Below are 7,555 nucleotides of genomic sequence, written 5' to 3' on the forward strand. Positions count from 1 at the left end.
AGTAGCCTAGGTTTACAAAAAATGAGTAAACTATGATGGATGATGCAGAGATCCACTTCTGGGGCCCACTTGGTGTGTGCTGGGGCTGAGATTTAAGCAATTCACGTGCAGAGGTCATTTGTGGAGTTGAACGCCAGTTTTTGTGCCAGTTTGGGCGTTCAACTCCAGCTTTTGATCCTTTTTTGGCGCTGGACGCCAGAATTGGCAGAGAACTGGCGTTGAACGCCAGTTTACGTCGTCTATCCTTGTGCAAAGTATGGACTATTATATATTTCTGGAAAGCCCTGGATGTCTACTTTACAACGCAATTGGAAGCATGCCATATCGAGTTCTGTAGCTCCAGAAAATCCACTTTGAGTGCAGGGAGGTCAGAATCCAACAGCATCAGTAGTCCTTTTTCAGCCTGAATCAGATTTTTGCTCAGCTCCTTCAATTTCAGCCAGAAAAATACCTGAAATTACAGAAAAACACAAAACTCATAGTAAAGTCCAGAAATATGAATTTTTCCTAAAAACTAATGAAAATAAACTAAAAACTAACTAAAACATACTAAAAACTATATGAAATTAACCCCAAAAAGCGTATAAAATATCCGCTCATCAGGAAGCCAATATGCTCTTAGGTCGGGAAAGATGGTATCCGTAGATCCATCTGCTGCCAGGTTGTGCGATAACTCTGAGAACAACGTCCCAGTCAAATTAGTATGTCTGGCACTTGAGTGAGGCTTCTTGGAATGCGTCTAATCCCTCTGGAGCAGGGGGAAGATCTAAAGCTCGTTGAATGGCTTCTTCTGTTATGGGGACTTGCTTTTGACAGACATAGACAGACTGCATGGTTGGCATGTGAAAATTGGAGTAGAATTCAACTACCCATGATAGATTAACCTGCTGTGGCTGTCTCCATAGGAATCCCCATTGTCTTCGCTCAATGCGGGGCTCAACAATTTTAGCAATGATGGTTGGGAGGATGAGAAGGTGCTCATTGTTATAGTTTCTTGCTGCCAGGATGGGGAACATCTGCTCACAGTAGCGGTTAGTGAACAGCGCAGTGTCCTTTGCTGGGAAAGCTTTCTCTTTTTCATCGACCTTGATGATCCTCTTGATTCGTTTTGTTGAGGGTTTCACTGCTGTTGAAGATGACTCTTCCACTAATGCTCGTTTTGTTCCTCTCCTTGCTGGTGGTTTGGGAGTAGCTTTCTCTTTACCTTTCTTGGAGGCCATCCTAAAAAAGGAAAAGGAAAGTAATATATAAAGCTAAGGGTTCGAGCAAGGGAGTGAATATGAAGGGTGGTAATCAATTCACGGTAAAGAAGGATGTCGTTAACACATGGTCTAGACTACATGTGAAAATTTCATCAAAGGTAATATAGTAAGTGCATGTGACGGCAATTAAATGCAAGATGTTTATTGGCATGCCGGCAAAGGCATGAGTAGCATAAATCAAACATTCAATGTCCAAGTTAGATTACCAAGCCTTTCAAACTAATAATCTATTTGTATTAACAATTATATTTAATCAATAAAATATAAAAGGGGTTTTGTGAAAAACATGCATTAAAGTAATAGAATAGAATAATTTAAAATAATGCACAATGCCATACGGGCTTTTTCACAAACACTTGGCATGCATGGTGAATATGTTATTGGAAGTAGTAAATTGAGTCATGCAAGCAACCCTTATGAAAAGTAATATATAATTGTCAAACAATTCATAATAACTCACAAGCAAAATATAAAAGAAGATAATGACCCAAATAAATTTCTAACACCAATTAAAGGAATAAAAAGAAAAGTAAAAGAAAAATAGAATATAGAGAATGAAAGTAAAAGAAGAAGTAAACATAAATAAAAATAATGGAAAAATAATAATAAAGAGAGAAAGAAAAGAAAATTGATAATGGATGTGAAAAATAAGGGAGGAGAAGGTAAAAAGTGAGAATGAATAGAGGAGGAAGAATGGAGAAGAAAGAAATAAGAATGAAAAGGAGAAATTAGGATTTGGGGAAGAAAATATATGATATTTGGCTGATCTGGATAATCTGTGCGCCGCATGTGACGCGGACGCATGGGTCACGCAGTCGCGTGGTGTGTGATTTTTGTCAAGTGACGCGGATGCGTGGGTCATGTGGTCGCATGACTTGATTTATGCGATTGGCGCGAGAGCAGCCTCGCGTTTACGCGACTCTTTGTTTCAAACTCATTTTGCCAAAATTTAGGGTGACGAGTTCGCGTGGGTGACTATATTTTGAAAATGACGCGGCCACGTGGGGCACGCGGTCGCGTGGTAGGGCTGGTGCTTCCAGCATCATTCCAGCCCAGCTCCATCATAACTTGCTGCCATACACCTCTTTTACGTCGATTTTTAAGGGCACGCGTTCGCGTGGGTAACGCGGACGCGTGGGCATGTTTGTGCTTAAGGCACGCCTCCAGCCACGCTTTTGCGTGACTTTCTGTTTAATTATCTTTTCTTCAGAACACACATATGATGCGGACGCGTCAGCGACGCTTACGCGTCGCGTGCGTGTTTTTTTTTATATATATGCAATATACAAATGTAAATGCATGCTATATGTAACTTTATGCAGAGATTATGAGAAGAGTCATTAACAAAAATAAAAATAGAATAAAGTAAAATAAAACTAAGACTGAAATGGAATGATCATACCATGGTGGTTGTCTCCCACCTAGCACTTTGCTTTTACGTCCTTAAGTTGGACGCTCTTCAGACTCATTCTGCTTCTGTTGGTGGGTCTTCCTTGGAAGACCTCTAGTTCCTTTTGATCCTTCGTCTTCTCACCATGATAAAGCTTCAGGCGATGTCCATTCATCTTTAGAAATTTGGAGCTAGAAGGATGACGCAGGTGGAAAACTCCGTATGGCTCTGCCTTTTCTACTCTGTATGGACCTTCCCATCTTGATATCAGTTTACCTGGAATAAGCCTTAGTCTGGAGTTATAAAGAAGAACTAACTCCCCTGGTCTGAATTCTCTCCTTTTTATGTGCTTGTCATGGACGGCCTTCATCTTTTCTTTGTATCTCCTGGAGTTGTCATATGCTTCTAGGCGAAGGTTCTCCAGTTCTACTAGTTGCAGCTTCCTTTCAGCACTAGCTTCTTCATAGTTCATGTTGCACTCCCTCACAGCCCAAAAAGCCTTGTGTTCCCCCTCTACTGGGAGGTGGCAACCCTTTCCGTATACCAAGCGGAAGGGGCTCATCCCAATGTGTGTCTTGTACGCTGTTCTATATGCCCAGAGTGCATCTTGTAGCCTGGCACTCCAGTCTTTCCTATGAGGTTTTACTATCTTTTCCAGAATACGCTTTATTTCTCTGTTAGAGACTTCTTCTTGCTGATGCCAGGGCATTTTGGCCAGTTTCACTGACCTTTTCTTTATGGTTTTAGGGTAGTTTCATGCACTTTCTTAGGAAATAAGCAAGTTTTAGGTAGAATTTCACTTACATCTTGATTCAAGCTAACATTGTGATTTCTATATGAATTCATGAGAATTATGCATGAATTGAATGACAAATTGGATGATGCATGTCTCATAACTTGGACTAGAACTTTGATGCACTTTATTGCTTGATTTCAGGACAAAGGAAGCAAGGAAGAACCACGTTAGCAGCCACGTTAGTCTAACTAACGTGACCTCTAACGTGGAAGGGGAGCTAGCTTGCAACGTTAATGAGAAAACTAATCGCCAATAACGTCCTCGAAGCCATCATAGCCCACGTTAATTGTCACGTTAACTACATTAACGTGGTAGTTAACGTGGAAGAAGAAAATGAAGCCAACATTAGTGACACTCACCTTTATCACTAACGTTGGACCAAGCTCATATTGGCCACGTTAAGAGCCACGTTAACTCAGTTAACGTGGACTCTAACGTGGGGAAACAAGGAATGGCCAACGTTAGTGACACTCACATTTGTCACTAACGTTGGACTAAGCCACTTTGAGCCACGTTACTTGCCACATTAACTCAGTTAACGTGGACTCTAACGTGGAGGGAGCAAAGAATCGCCAACGTTAGTGACACTCACCTTTGTCACTAACGTTGGGATGAGTCACTATGAGCCACGTTAACTCCCACGTTAACTACATTAATGTGGAAGCTAACATGAGTAAAAGGGATGATGAGCCAACGTTAGTGACACTCACCTTTGTCACTAACGTTGGAGATGGCTAGCAATACCACGTTAGAAGTCACGTTAACCTAGTTAACGTGAACTCTAATGTGGGAAGTATGGGCATTTTGGAACGTTAGTGACAAAGGTAAGTGTCACTAACATTCTCGAAGATACGGCAAGCCTACGTTAAAGGTCACGTTAGCCACACTAACGTGAACTCTAACGTAGGGAGAAAGGAGGATTCTCAACGTTATTGGAAAAAGTAAGTCCCAATAACGTGTGCGAAGGACCAAGAGGCAACGTTAGCGGTCACGTTGATGCCACTAACATTGAAGTTAACGTAGAGCATCCTTGGGTTAGGAACGTTAGTGAAAAAGGTGATTGTCACTAACGTTCTCGAACCCACACTTTCACTTAACGTTAACACCATTAACGTCCTAAGCTAGAATCCCTGCCTACTTCACACTTTCTATCTGCAAGTAAATCTAAGCCCATTGAAGAAGATAACTGCTTCAACTCAAGATCCAAAGGCCCATATCCAAGACTTGAAGAGCCAACTAGAAGATCAGAAGAATAGAATAAATAGGGAGAACTTTAAACTAGAAAAAGGGAGCTTTTGGCATTATTAGAATTACTCTCTGTATTTTACTTTCTCTGCAACTTTTAGTTTAATTCTCAGAATGTACTTTCCATCTATGCTTTTCATTCCCAGAGCTATGAATAACTAAACCCCTTTCATTGGGTTAGGGAGCTCTGTTGTAATTTGATGGATCAATAATAGTTTTCATTATCCTTCTTCTCTCTTTTCTCTTGATTTTACTAGAAAGCTTTCAATCTTCATCCAATTGATTAGTTATCTTGGAAAAGAAGCTATTCATACTTGGATCTCTTCTGAACCTTGGAAGAGGAATGAAGAGATCATGCTAGAATTGCTTTCTCATGTTGGACCAAATTGGGGTTTGGGCGGATATGGTGACATATAATTCTCCCAATACTTTGATTTGGAAATACATGTGGTATAATCAGTGACCACACTTCATCTCTTCTCATGAGCAATTAGACCAAGGAATTGGCTATTGATCTGATGTGAGAGATTGAATTACCAAGGAATTGGAATTCAATCACTTAAGATTGCCAAAGAGATCAATGAATGCATTGATTGAGGAAGAGATAAAAATGAACTTGATCCGGAGAATGCAACATCTCCTAAGCCCAATGAACTCCCCATTTCTGATCTTACCCATTCTCTTTACTTTCTGCTATTTACTTTCATGCTAAACTCCCCTTTCCCATTTAAGATTCTGCAATTTACCTTCCGTCATTTATTTTCTGCAATTTACTTTCCCGCCATTTAATTTCCTGCAATTCTCAACCCAATTTCTGCTTAGCTCAACTAGAATATTCTTTCAATTAAAGTTGCTTGACCAATCAATCCTTGTGGGATTCGACCTCACTCTATTGTGAGTTTTTACTTGACGACAATTCGGTATACTTGCCGAGGGAGATTTGTTAAAGGACAAGTTTCCGTGCAACAAGTTTATGGCGCCGTTGCCGGGGATTGATTTTGTATCAACAATGATTAAATTGGTGGATAACTAGATTGAGCATTTGTTTTTATTTTTTTTTTATTTAAGTTCATTTGAGTAATTTACTTTCTGTTCAGTTATTTTCTTCCCTTTCCCCTACCCATTTTTCTTAGTTGTTTACAATTCAGTCACCAACCCACTAACTGTTTGATATATTGCATCACTCACACTAACAACATTTCTGTAGAAATTACTATCTGCATCTATCTTTCTTGCTTTTGCCTTGTTGGTTGTATGACAGGTAGAAGAAGCGGGGCTTCAACTTCCTTTGATTCTGAACCTGAGAGGACCTTCCTTAGATTAAGGAGGGAAGCAAGAGGAAAGAGAGTAGTTGGTGCTGAGGAAGAGGAGGAGTACTTTGAACCAGATATGGATGAGAATATGGAGAACCATCATGAAGAAGAGGCTCACAACCATGGCCGAGAAGGTCCAGCACATCAGGCTGGGCAAGAGAGAAGAGTTCTGGGTTCTTACATCAATCCAAACCCAGGAAACTATAGAAGTAGCATCCAACGGCCAACCATACATGCCAACAACTTTGAACTAAAGCCACAGCTCATCACCCTTGTTCAGAACAACTGTTCATTCAGAGGAAGTGTCCAAGAAGACCCCAATCAACATCTAACCACCTTCCTGAGGATATGCGATACTGTAAAGTCTAATGGTGTTCATCCTGACACTTATAGACTACTTCTGTTCCCATTCTCACTCAAGGACAAAGCATCTAAATGGCTGAAATCCTTTCCAAATTAGAGTTTAGCAACCTGGGAAGATGTGGTGAACAAATTCTTGGCAAGATTCTATCCTCCTCAACGGATCAACAGGTTGAGAGCTGAGGTACAAACCTTTAGGCAGCAAGATGGTGAGACTCTATATGAAGCATGGGAGAGGTTTAAGGACCTGACAAGAAGATGTCTGCCAGATATGTTCAATGAATGGGTGCAGTTGCACATTTTCTATGAAGGTCTTTCATATGAATCAAAGAAGGCAGTAGACCACTCATCCGGGGGATCTCTGAACAAGAAGAAGACCATTGACGAAGCCATAGATGTCATTGAGACTATAGCTGAGAATGATTATTTCTATGCTTCTGAAAGAGGCAACACTAGAGGAGTGATGGAGCTGAACAACGTAGATGCACTGCTAGCTCAAAACAAGATGATTACCAAGAAATTAGCTGACCTCACCAAGAAGATAGAGAGGAATCAAGTAGCAGCAATCACCACTTCAGCAGCAACTCAAGAAGGAGTGAATGAAGAGGCAGAGGGTGATCAGGAACAGGCCAACTACATTGGAAATTCACCCAGGCAGCACCATGACCCATACTCCAAAACATATAATCCTGGTTAGAGGAACCACCCAAACTTTAGGTGGGGAAATCAACAGGATCAAGGCCAAGATCAGAGACGCCACAACCCCAGCAACAATGCAACTCACCAACATTCCACACAGAGATCATATCAGCACCCACCTAACAATACACCTCAACATCCATACCAAAGTCAAAATGGCCCTTCTCACCCCTCCAATCTCAACTCACCATCATCTGAAGATAGACTCTCCAGGATTGAAACCCTACTTGAAGGCATATGCAAGGAAATTCAAGATAACAAGGTGTTCAAAGAGGAGGTGCGAGCCAATATCAAGAAGCAGGGAGACACCATCAAGAGGCTGGAATTTCAAGTGGGATACTTATCTGAGAAGATTCCCAAACCTACTGATAGCTTCCCAAGTGACACAGAGAAAAATCCGAGAGGTGAAGCAAAGAAAGTCAGATGGAAAGATTGCAAGATGGTTACTATAAGTGATAAGGAGACTGAGGAAGAGCTGAACAAACCATCA

General features: G+C 41.0%; 1 non-coding gene across 1 annotated transcript; it reads right to left on the reverse strand.

The window, feature by feature from the left end:
• Positions 1-6,535: 6,535 nt before the first annotated feature.
• On the reverse strand, positions 6,536-6,642 carry LOC112731657 (small nucleolar RNA R71). The gene has a single exon (XR_003167426.1). It is a non-coding gene; the product is annotated as a small nucleolar RNA R71 (small nucleolar RNA).
• Positions 6,643-7,555: the final 913 nt, after the last annotated feature.

This window comes from Arachis hypogaea, chromosome 12 (genome assembly GCF_003086295.3).
Source record: "Arachis hypogaea cultivar Tifrunner chromosome 12, arahy.Tifrunner.gnm2.J5K5, whole genome shotgun sequence".
Lineage (NCBI taxonomy): Eukaryota > Viridiplantae > Streptophyta > Magnoliopsida > Fabales > Fabaceae > Arachis > Arachis hypogaea.